Raw genomic sequence first — 13,320 nt, 5'->3', positions numbered from 1 at the left:
TATTTGTGATGGTGATCTGTGATCAGTGATCTTTGATGTTACTATTGTAAAAAGATTACAACTCACCAAAGGCTCAGAGGGTCGTTGGCACTTTTTAGCAATAAAGTCTTTTTAAATTAATGTATGCACATTGTTTTATTAGACATAATGGTGTTGCACACTTAATAGAGTACAGTATAGTGTAAACATAACTTTCATATACACTAGGGAAGCAAAAAATTTGTGTAATATGCTTTATTGCCATATTTGCTTTATTGCAGTGGTCTGGAACTGAACCTGCAATATCTCTGAGGTCTGCACGTATAAGCCTGTAAGACAGATGTAAGTCTGTTCCCCTCATCCCTCTTTCCTTTGGTGCACATGTACTGCTTTTATTCCCCAATGAATCCCTCGTGCAAATTGACTTCAGGGGGCCCAACCCCACCAGTCTGCCAAACAAGTTCAGATACCTCTGAAACCTCCAAGCGGAAGAGAGAAGTCCTTGAATGCAGAGCCCCAGCTACAGCATGAAGTCTCCCAAATATTTCATACACATTTACAAGTTTGTGCCTTTGTGTATGTTTTCCCACCACTAGTATGTTCTTCCCTCTTCTTTGCCTGGCAAACTCCTACTCATCCTTCAAGACCCAGTCCAAATGTCACCTCCTCTCTGGAGCCTTGCCTGCTCCTCCCCAGAGTTTGCCACCATTTTCCATTTCTCCCTATGTACTCTATCTTCCAACATGCCAAATCCATTCTCCAGGTACCTACTGTGTCCTTAGTCCTTCTGTGCCTTGGCACACAGCTCCATTTGCCTGGACCATTCATCCTCTGATATCTCTCCTTCACGAACACATACTCAATTTTTAAGACTCACGTTGCTCATCTCAGACTGTCCACCTCTTTCAGGCACAGTTCGTTCTTCTCCTAGGAAATAAGAACCAAAACACTTACCCTGTGCCAGCCACTGTAGTCATCGATTGACATGTATGTTTTCCCAGTTAATCCTCACCACAACCCAATGTGATAGGTCCCATTATTGACCTATTTTAGAGATGAGGACATTGAGTGCATTCACCTTTTACATGCCTTCATGTGTTAAAATTTAAAGCATTTGCCCAACCACGGTCTCCCTGATAAGTCTGGAAAGCTCTGAGAGGGCAGGGACTCAGTGCCCAGCACTTCCAGACATTCAATAAATATTTGCCAAGTGAATAGTCAATGTGATGAGATTCTTTCTCCAGCTGGGAAAGAAAGCAGTCCAGGGATTACTTAAATATCCAAGGGTGAGGCCAGCCTTCAGGACATTTTCTCTGTACCTAAGGAAAACGAATAAAATCTGGGTTAACAAATACAAATGAAAAAGTGTTTGTTTGCCTTGAAAAATGATTTTCCATAAGGTGTCTTTTATTTATTTCATCTATATATATATATTTTTATTGAAGTATAGTGGATTTACAATGTTGTGTTAATTTCTGCTGTACAGCAAAGTGATTCAGGTATATATATATATTTTTTATATTATTTTCCATTACGGCATAAGGTGTCTTTTAAAATCACTGATAAATATTGGATTTACACATAGAGGTTTTTTTTTTTTTTGGTGCTTAAAGCAAGATGTCCCTGCATTTATGGTATCAGCCTCACAGCTGTGAAGGATTCTTGCTTAGACTTCAATATTGTGGATAAGTATAGCATCTATATTTCTATATATACTATCTATATCGTAGTGCAAGATTTAGAATAGCTACAGTACATATTACAAAACTTTCATGTCTATATGTGTATGAGTGAAGAATTAGACTCCCACATGGTGTATCTAGAGCCTTCACAAAATGGACAGTACAAAAGACCCAAGGCCTGGCTTCAAGTTAATGTAGACAAGAGGCATTCTGAGTTGCCTCCAAGTATAAGCAGTCCCCAATCTAGGAATGAAATATTGGCCCAAAATTTGGAATCCAGCGTGCATTTTCTTATAGAAACATTCTATCTGATGCTCAGATCTCCAGGCCAGTCCACACAAGCCTCTTGAACTTTGAACGTAGCCAAATTATATAGAGCACTAATTAGTACCTGCTTAAGCTCCATCCTGGGGGCACAGGCAGAGGGGTGGAGAGATGAGCAAGCAGGGAGTTTCCTTTCAGTTTTCTGGGTGGGGCGGGTGAGAAGGGGGTGAAGAGCAGGCTCCAGGCAAAAATCTCAAAGAAGGCAAAGCTTGTACTTGCCAACCTCGTCTCTCCATTTCATCACACATGCTCTCCGGGTCCCCCGTGCTGTCATCCCCTCTTCACATCCCGCCGTCCCAGACCCAGGCTTGCCTCGCTCCTCAGAGAACCTTGGACTCCACCATTAGCTACCTCACTCAACAATCAGAACCTGATTTCCTTCAGGGCAGCTGTCTGGGCCTTCATGAAGGAAGCAGGCTCAGTGAAGTGAAGGAGAGTTGCTTAACCCTCAGATACCTTTTCACTTCTAAAGACTTTACTACTCTTTATTACCCTGAAATGAATTCCCCAATTACAAGATGACAGGCAGAGGGCTGGGGTGAGCGAAAACCTTCTGACAATGGAGACAGTAGGAGGGAGAGGTGTGTGTGTTGGGAGGGTTGATATTTGGGGGGGGGCTGGAGGAAGTAGGCGGCACCGAGTAAGCAAGGCGTTCCTACTGTTCCTGTCCAAATAGCTGCCCGAGGAAACACTGCAGAAGGGCTTTAGCCATTTTCAGTCCTGTGATCAAGATGTTCACTTCTGTTTAAAGGCTCAGCAAAATGAAAGATAAAATAAGAATTTTGGAGTCAAACCTTGCAGGGAGTCCACTCCTATCAGGAAACCAGGAGGAGACAGGGAGCTAATACATGCAAACGCTTCACATTTCTTTCCCTTTCTCCTTGCTTCCTACACCTCTTACTCTCAGTTTCCTTATCTATACAATGGGGAGAAGAATAATCCTCACCTCATAGGGTTGTGGTGACATTTGAATGAGATCATGTAAAGTGCTCATGATGGTGACCGGCATGTAACAAGTGCACAGTAAATTCCAGGGTTTTTTAAAGTTAGATGAACCATTTGTTCTTGAACTCTAGTAGTTCAGAGAAAGGGGAAAACAGTCTAGGCTTGGGTTGTTTCAGGCAGAAAGTGGAATCGGAGCCTGGTTTTAAAGGAAATGCCAACCTGGGATTGCTAAAAGGTCCTGGTATAGAAAAGGAGAGGGCATGTCCCCACAGGACTTCAGCCAGGACTCAGTAAGAGCAAGAACCTGATTTTAATGCCAAGGAGGGGAGGAATAAATTTACCCACTAGAAACTGAGAGCTGGGGCTGCTGCATTTAGTTTTAAAATGTCATCACATGACTACAAGGTAGGAAAACGTGGTTGACCACTTTTTTGGTTCTGAAAAATGATCTGGAGGTTGTTGTTGACCATGATGTCAATAAAAGCCACAGTGTGACATGCGACTTGGCCATCCAGTGTTCATTTACTTATAGGCTATAGTAATAGGTAGGCTTCCTTCTTTCATCAGCTCTTTATGGAACACCTGCAGAGGGCCAGGTGCTATGCTTGGTTCTGGGGTTTCAACAGTGAACAAGAGAAACCTGGCATTTGCACACACTGAGGTTAAGGTCTACCTGAGAACACGTGATTCCAGGTGTGATGGGTGGGATGAAAGAATCAGTCCAAGGTGCTACGAGAATGTAGATCATGGGGGCTTGACCTTATCATGGAGGAGCAAAGAAAATTTCCCTGAGGAAATGACATTAAAGGACAGGCTTAAAGAAGACTTAGGAGTTGGAGTTCCACACAGTATTTTGTTTGCAAACAAGGTTTCACTGCTTTAAAAGAATTTGAATAAGCATTGAACTAAAGCACTGATTCTTCAGGTGACTCCTGTTTTCATGTAGGCGCTCCTGGTAGGGAGAGCGGGGTAGCCACTGGAAGTCCTCCCCTATAAAGCAATTCCACCAAGGAAAGTAGATAACAGAGCCCTAAAGGGATGGAACACAAGAGACGGAAATTTTTTTTTAATTTTTATTCATTTATTTTTATTGAAGTATAGTTGATTTACAATGTTGTGTTAGTTTTACGTGTAATGCTGACTTTTCAGGTAATCCTTCAGATTCACATCTATTCCCTTCATCAAGACAGGGAAATTTTGATGAAGGGAATAGATGTGAATCTGAAGGATTACCTGAAAGGTCAGCATTAAGTACGGCTCTCCAGCGGGGAGAAGGGGACTGCTTAGGTGCTGGAGTGGGGGAAGTGACATACCGAAGTGAGAAGTATTTTATCACTGACATTGTTTAGAATTGCTGGAGCATGGTGATAATAAGTCTAATTTTTAGTCGATTCTATTATTGTTTTCAAATTCTCCAGAGACAAAACACCCACTTATTGACTGCACCCTGTGGACCACTCCCACTTCTACCCCCTCACTCCCCTCCCCCGCCCTCATATGCCACTAGGTGGCAGTCAGACAGAGGTTGGAGAGAGGCAGACACAAAGTTTTCAACCCAGTTCTCAGGAACCTTTTACTCTGCAATTCTAAGAAAATAAGTTCTCAGGAGTACCTCTTGGGATACAGCCTCTTCTCAAGCAACTAAAGTCGTTGTACACTTGCCTTGTTAGCACCAAGGAAAGTAGCCATTTATGGCACTGAGGTCATGTGAGGCAGAAAGGAGAACTGAGGCAATCAGTTGGTTGTCAGGCAACCCAAAACCCCCTTCTGCAGGAACTGGCCAACTGTTTCCTCAAATGTCTCTTTTGCTTTGGCTAGTGGAGACCCAGTCTGAGTATGATTACTCTCCTGGATCTGAAACAAAGATACACTCACATGGGGTGGGATTGGAAAGGACCAGATATTAACCCCAAGCCGCAGGCAGGGGGATGCCTGGAGCAAGACAACAGGCTTGAGGAGGCTTTAATGCAATGCAACGGGGAAGGAGAAGGATGTTTGGTTGAAAGGAAAAGGTCAGTGTGCATTTGAAGTCAGAGCTGTGGCCTGTGGGATGCCCTGAAGTTTTGGAAACTGAGGACAAGCTCCAAGAATATTGAGACATTCTGGCAATGTTGAAGAGGGAACCCCTCCAGAAAAACACGAGACAATTCAAGCTCATTAAACAGCTTTGGAGAGAAAGTGGGACTCTGCGTTGGATGGGATGGGAAAGGTTTGTAAGCAAGTATAGGGGAAGGAGATCCTGGGAAAGAAAAGGGAAAGGAGAAGTTCAAAAGAAGTCTCAAGTAGTCTGCTAAGGTTTGGGGATAGACACTACTATCTCCTGGCACTCCCAACAAACTAAGTGAGCAGATTTGATCTTGGTCACATATTTGGCAGCTCCCTCCTCCCTTTTAGCTTCCACCCTTGGTGCTCAGCATCCTTTTGTTTCCCCTTGAGTGTCTTCCAACACTGGAAGAAGCTGGAGAACATTTGGGGTTTGGCTTTTTAGAGTGGTACCAGCCAAACAATAATCCATCAAAGTTTGACTGCTGTCATAAATACAAAAAGAATCAATTTCCCCAAGCACACATGGCACCCCGAAGGCTGACCTTTTTAGCCCACTAGACTTGCTTGGGGTGTTTTTTGATCCCCACTCTGATTTTAGGGTGGAGTTGTTCAGTTGCCTACCCTGAAGAAATCCAATGAATTCAGACTACCGTACTAATGACTGCAGATAAGTTGATGTCCTACTAAGTGAAAACCTTACATCCTATGAAGTAGGTTCATTATTTAACTCAGTAATTCCTCAACTCTTTTGAGTCTACATGACTTCTTCTGTGGCTCAAAACTCTCTGATTATCTCATGATGGTGGTTGTACTTTCATATCTGCTGATTGAGAAACTATACAATGAAAAGTTACCAGGAATTCAGCTACATGTTTAGAAGGTTCTGTGCTTTATTAATCACAACAGCAGCCATGTATATTTTATAAATAAGTAGTAAATATACGTGTAAGACATATTTTTCCAAAATAAAGACAATGCCTCATCCACAGGTAGATTTTCAGGTCCCTCATGGTAACTCTCTGGTTCACTTAAGGATTGTGGCCTCAGATTAAGAACCACTGTCTGAACCAGAAGAAATGATTGAAACAGGAAGTTTAATCTCTTTAAAAGTTTCATACCAAAGATATTTTTGGGCCAGTAAGGTAGGGTGGAGCTTCTCCCATCTACCTCACAGGTGTATTTTCCGTAGGAGGTCTGGGTAGGGCTAGTTAATAGCTGACAAAAGAAAAAAAATTTAAATGTGCATGTTTCAGGGAGTCACCCTAAATGCTCATTTGGATGACTTCCACAAAGATACATGCTTGAGGAAGCTGGTGGAACACCCAGGGTTTGACTTTGGGGAGCGAAGATGGCCAAACAATAGGCTGTGAATCAAAGTTTGACTACTGTCACAAACACAAAAGAACCAAATTCCCCAAACAGAGCTAACAGAAAAGAGACACACAACTCAGAATACACTAGAAACTACTTAATTGTACACTTTAAAAGGTGAATTTTATGGTATGCGAATTATGTCTCAATAAAGGTGTTATTTGAAAAAAAATAACCACAAATGTCATCAGGAGTATTGAGGTCAATACAGTTGCCATATTAAGCTCCCCATATCTGAGCCCCTTATACCTCTAATACCCAAAGCCTATGAATTTAAGCTGTCCTCAGCTCCACAGAAAGCTGATTCCTATTGATATCATTTATCTGACTTGGTATATTCTTACAAGATGATGATAAAAAACAGCAGGTAGTGAAGTGGAATGAAGTGGTTCAAACACCAGCACTGAAATCAGACAGCCTGGGTCCCTGGCCTTGCTGTATGACCTTGGGTAAATCATTTCATCTCTCTGCATCTCATCTTACTGTTTTATCATATTATTTGCTCCCGTCTCCTAACATTGCTTTGAGAAATAAATGAGTTAATGAACACAAAATGGTTAGAATACTACCTAGCTGATGCAAACTGACCTATGTCGCTTGGTAATGCACAACTATTATTTGGTAAATAGTGATAGCTGGCAAAGAAGTTTGAGGCAGAGAAGTCGAGCTATTCCTCTACGCTCTCCATGCCAGATTTTAATAAAACAAGGGCTTAGATAAAATTCTGCCTCATACAGACCTTATTTATTAGCACAGTAGGCACAACACATCATGAAACCTGTTCCATAAACTTGATGAAGCCCCAGGTCTCTGTCCTTTTAAGTGCTCTGAGCACATCCTTATGAAAGACACAGCACATATCCTCTAGTTGACACCATGCAGTCAGAAATCCTCCTCACCTAATGGCTGAGCGCAGGACGCATTTGAGATTAAGTCATTCATGTCAGCCTATGGAGGTTTTAATAGGGTAAAAGCCTTGGTGGATTCTTATACTCTGTTCGTGCAAAGATAGGGAGTGTCTTCAATTTATTATACCTAATCCACATATATTGAATACATTTCACTTTACAAAGAAGAGCCCATTTCTAACATTCATCATACTAGAACATTAGTTTCACCAATAGAAAAGGTTTGACATGCAATCTGCTAGTTAGCAAAATGTCAGTTCTTGAGTGAGATATCAATAGAAGGACTAATGGCTTTTAGTTGTTACCTCTGTAGTGTAATCCTTTTGAATAAATTATCTCTGACCACTCTGGTCTGTGCACTCTTAACTGTATACTCAATTGTTTAACACATATAGAACCCTTCAAGGTCCATTCTCTCTACATTGCAGAATTATGAGCAGAAAGTTCTTTGTGATATTCCTTTATTTTCTTTTTCATGCCTGTGGGTTCTGTAGTGATATCCCCTCTTTCATTACTGATATTGGTAATTTATGTCTTTTTTTGTATTGGTCAACCTGTCCAGAGTTTTGTCAATTCTATTGGTCTTTTAAAAGAACCAGAATTTGGTTTCACTGATTTTTCTCTTGCTTTTCTGTTTTTAGTTTCATTGATTTCTGCTCTTGTTTTTTTTTTTTTTGAAGGTGAGTGTAAGTTATTTATTATATATGGACGGAAGTGCAAATAAAAATAGTGTTCATAAATTCCATTAATTACTTTTCCTATACTTGTTAACAACTTTTCACCTCCTGTCTACTTTCTTTTTTTTTAACATCTTTATTGGAGGATAATTGCTTTACAATGGTGTGTTAGTTTCTGCTTTATAACAAAGTGAGTGAGTTATACATATACATATATCCCCATATCTCTTCCCTCTTGCTGCTCTTGTTTTTATTATTTCCTTCTTCTGCTTGCTTTGGTTTAATTTGCTCTTTTTTCTAGTTTCACAAAGAAGTTCAGATTACTGATTTTAGATCTTATCTATTTCTAATATAAACATTAATTGCTATAAATTTACCTCCAAGATTGCTTTAATTGCATCCCACAGCTATGCCATGTTGTATTTTTATTTTTGTTCATTCAGTTCAGAATATTTTAAAAAATTTCCCTTGAAACTTCCTCTTTGACCCGTGGGTTATGTACAAGTATGTTCTCTCATTTCCAAGTATTTCGAGATTTTCTAGATATCTTTGCTATTGAATTTTAGATTGGTTCTGTTAGAATCATCATTGCATTATTTCTTTGCTTTTAAATTTCTTAAGGTTTGTGTTGTGGCCCAGAATATGCTCTCTTTTGGTATATGTTCTTTATGCAATCGAAAAGAATTTTTATTTTCCTGTTGTTGGGTGAAGTGTTTTATAAATGGAAATTGGGTCAAGTTGTTGATAATGTTATTCCAGTCTTCTGTGTCCTTAATGATTTTCTATATACTTGTTCTATGAGAGAAGTGTTGAAGGCTCCAACGATAATTGTTAGTTTGTCTATTTCTCATTACTTCTATCAATTTTTCCTCAAATTTTTGAAGCTCTGTTCTTAGATACATACATATTTTTATTTATTTATTTATTTATTATTTTTTTTGCGGTACATGGGCCTCTCACTGTTGTGGCCTCTCCCATTGCGGAGCACAGGCTCCGGACGCGCAGGCTCAGCAGCCATGGCTCACGGGCCCAGCCGCTCCGCGGCATGTGGGATCTTCCCGGACCGGGGCACGAACCCGTGTCCCCTGCATCGGCAGGCAGACTCTTAACCACTGCGCCACCAGGGAAGCCCATATACATATTTTTAAATGCTATATGTTCATGGAGAATTGACTCCTTTATAATTATAGAATGTCTTTCAGTATCTCTGGTAATATTCCTTGTTCTGAAGTCTACTTTATCTGATATTAATATAGCTATTCCAGCTTTCTTTCATTTAGTGTTTTCATGGTATATCATTTTCCATCCTTTAACTCTTTAACCTATGTGTGCCTTTATACTTAAAGTGGGTTTCATATAGCCAGCATATAGTTGATATATTAGTCAGGCTTCTCCAGGGAAATAAAACCAATAGGATATAGAGATAGATAGACAGATATAGATAGATAGAGAGATGATAGATAGATAGATGATAGGCAGGCATTATATTTAATATATATTTAATACACATATTAAGTATTATATAATTTATATTATATATAAAATAATATGTATTTATTATGAGGAATTGGCTCATGAAATTATGGAGGCGGAGGGATCCCAGAATCCGTATCTGCAAACTGGAGACCCAGGAAAGCTGGTGGTATAATTCAGTCTGAGCTTGAAGGCCTGAGAACCAGGAGAGCTGATTATGTATAACCCAGTCCAAGGGCCAGAGAAGATGAGATGAAATGACCCAGCTCAAACAGTGAGGCAAGAAAAAAGGGGCAAATTTCTCCTCCTTCCCTCACCTTTTGTTTCATTCAGGCCTTCTCCACATTGGATGATGCACATTTACATTGGGAAGGGCAGTTTACTGAGTCCACTGATTCAAACACTAACCACATGTGGAAACACCCTCACAGACACACCCAGAAATAATGTTTAATCTGAGCACCAATGACCAGTCAAGCTAATGCATAAAATTAACCTTTAATCGCAAGTCTACCTTTTGTCAACTTGGTATCCATATGCATCTCCTTTAACCATACTTAATCTCCAAATAAAGACAATAACAAAGTCATAATTCTGCCTAACATGAAACAACCATCCTGCACACAACTGAAGATACACTAATTCCTTCCCCAGAAGAGGAGGTAAAGTCCTTGAGTGATGTTAGCTCTTCTCCTTGATATAAGGAGGAAATACTCATAACAGTTACAGCCCTCGTTTCTGTAATTAGCCACGTGGTCCTAGCTTGTACTTATAACTACCTCCTCCCACTACCCATTCTGTACCTTTGCCTTCAGCAAGCACCTCAGTTGGTCGTGGTTCTTTACATCATGAGGTGACCCAAACCTTCATTCCTGAAGTGTTCAGACCGTTAGTACTGTAGTCCTGCCTGGACTGAGTTGTAGTTTTCCATTGACCTTAATCACAAGGCATGGTTATACTAAGAGACACCCTAAGGGATCTCCTATACTCCAGACATACTCTTCCTTACCTCCATTGTGGAGTAGTAGTCCAATTTTGCCCCGGTAGTCAGGATCAGTCACCTCAGCCAACACCATAACTCTTTTCTTTGCCTGTTGACCCAGAGGCACGAGGAACCCAAAGTGGTAGGGCAGCAGTCTTCACTTTCTGTTCAATGGATTCATTGTTGTGTCTCCTGGTGGAAGCATTTACCTCTGGAACTAAGTCCTCTAGGCTAGCAGAGCATAAAATTTTGGGAACAGGGAGCAAAAATTTTGCTAGTGGATCACTAGGGGTAATAGTAAACAGTGCCACTCCCATTTCTACCCCCTGATTCCTGAACCTGTGAATCCTAGCTATCAGAAAAATTGCACCATATATTGGATGCTGATTCAGAGCATATACAGCCTTCTGGAGAACCTTGTCACAGCCCTGCAAGATATTGCCACCTAGCTGGCACTGTATCTGCGTGGACAAAAGGCCATTCCACTGTTCTATCAAGCCAGCTGCTTCAGGATGGGGGAGGAGGGACATGCTAAGACCAGTGAATTTCATGAGCATGGGCCCATTGCTGTACTTCTTTTGCTGTGAAGTGAGTTCCTGGATCAGAAGCAATGCTGTGTGGCATACCATCATGGTGCATAAGGCATTTCATTAAGTCCACGGATGGTAGTGTTGGTGGAAGCATTGCATGCAGGGGAAGCAAATCTGTATCCAGAGTAAGTGTCTATTCCAGTAAAAACAAAATGCTCCCCTTTCCATGGTGGAAGTGGTCCAATGTCATCAACTTGCTGCCAGGTAGCTGGCTGATCACCCCAGAGAATGATGCCATACTGGGGGCTCAGGGTTGATCTCTACTGCTAGCAGATGGGGCACTCAGCTGTGGTCATAACCAGATTGACCTTGGTGTGTAGAAGTCCATGTTGTGGACCCTGGGCATAACCTCCATCCCTGCTACTATAGCCACTTTGTTCATGAGCCCAAATGGCCATGGAAAAAGTAACTGGGGAAAGAGGCTGACTGGTGTCCACAGAACAGGTCATTCTATTTACTTGATTATTAAAATCCTTCACTGTTGAGGTCACTGGTGAGCATTCACATGGGACACAAATATCTTAATGATTTTTGCCCATTCAGAGTGATCTATCTATATACCTCTTCCCCAAATTTCTTTCTTATTAAGTTTCTGATCATGTTCCTTCCAAGTCCCTGACTATCCAGCTAAACCATTGACCACAGCCCATTAATTGGTGTATAATCGCTTGTCTGGCCATTTCTCTTTCCAGGCAAAGTGAACAACCAGATGCACTGCTTGACGTTCTGCCCACTGGGTGGATTCCTCTTCACCACTGTCCTTCAGGGATGTCCCAGAGAGGGACTGTAGTGCTACAGCTGTCCACTTTTGGGTGGTGCTTGCACATCATACAGAACCATCTGTAAACCAAGCCCAAGTCTTCTTTTCCCCATGAGATCATAGGTGCAGGCTGGGAAGAAAAGGCAGAGTAGCAGCAGTAGGACCATTGGCATTTGGGCTACTTCTTTGTGCAATTTACTTGTGCCTTCAGGGCCTGCTTGGACCTGATCATGCATGTATCACTTCTGTGTAAAGTGCTGCTGTGCATGCCCAGCTTCATGGCTTGGTGGGTCAGACAACACCCAACTCATTATTGGCATCTCAGTTTGCATGGGGACTTGATGGCTCATGGTTAATCATTCAGTCTCTACTAAGGCCCAGTAGCAGGCCACGAGCTGTTTCTCAAAAGAGGAGCAGTTATCTGCAGGATGGAAAGGCTTTGCTTCAAAATCCTAAGGACCTGCACTGGCATTCACATATAGGGACCTGTCAAAGGATCCAAACAGCATCCCTACTTACCACTGCCCCTTCAAGCACCACTGGATTTGCTGGAGCATATGGTCCAAGTGGTAGAGCAGTGTGCCTAGCACTCTGGACCTGTTGCAGAGCCTTCTCTTGTTCTGGGCCCCTCATTCAAAACTACCAGCTTTTGGGGGCACTCGGCAAGTGGGACAGAGTAATCTACAAATGAGAAATACGTTTCTTCAAAAATCTGAAGAGGACTAGGCATCATATCTCTTTCTTGATTGTAGGAGGAGCCAGACGCCACAACTTATCCTTCACCTTGGAAGGAATATCTCAAAATGCTCCCTATCACTGGACCCTTAGGAATTTCACTGAGGTAGAAGGCACTGAGTTTTAATCAATTTATTTCCCACCCTCTGACGTGCAAATGTCTTACCAATAAGGCTAAAGTAGTTGCCACTTCTTGCTCATTAGGTACAATCAGCATAATATCAATGTAACGGACCAATGTGATATCTCATGAAAATTGATCAAGATCCCTATGCAGTAAATTATTAAATAAGGCTGAAGAGTTGATATACCCCTGAGGTAGGACAATGAGGGTGTACTGCTGGCCTTGCCAGCTGAGAGCAAACTACTTCTGGTGGGCCTTATTGACAGGGATGGAGAAAACGGCATTTGTCAGTCAATAGCTGCATACCAGGCACCAGGAGATGTGTTGATTTACTCAAGCAAAGAAACCATATCTGGTACAGCAGATGTAATTGGAGTCACCACCTGGTTAAGCCTACGATAATCCACTGCCATTCTCAAAGATCTATCTGTCATCTGTATAAGCCAAATAGGAGAGTTGAATGGAGATGTGGTGGGAATCATCACCCCTGCATCTTTCAAGTCCTTGATGGTGGCACTAATCTCTTCAGTTCCTCCAAGAATGTGATATTGATTTTGATTTACTATTTTCCCAAAACTATCTATAGGCAGTTCTAGTGGCTTCTACTTGGCCTTTCCTACCATAATAGCCCTCAAGGAAACAATGGGAGAGATTCTGCCAGCTGCTTAAAATGACTATTCCAATTATTCATTCTGGAATGAGAGAACTAACCACAGGATGGATT

The sequence above is a fragment of the Hyperoodon ampullatus genome (assembly GCF_949752795.1).
Source record: "Hyperoodon ampullatus genome assembly, chromosome: X".
NCBI classification, from domain to species: domain Eukaryota; kingdom Metazoa; phylum Chordata; class Mammalia; order Artiodactyla; family Ziphiidae; genus Hyperoodon; species Hyperoodon ampullatus.
This window is presented reverse-complemented; position numbering follows the sequence as displayed.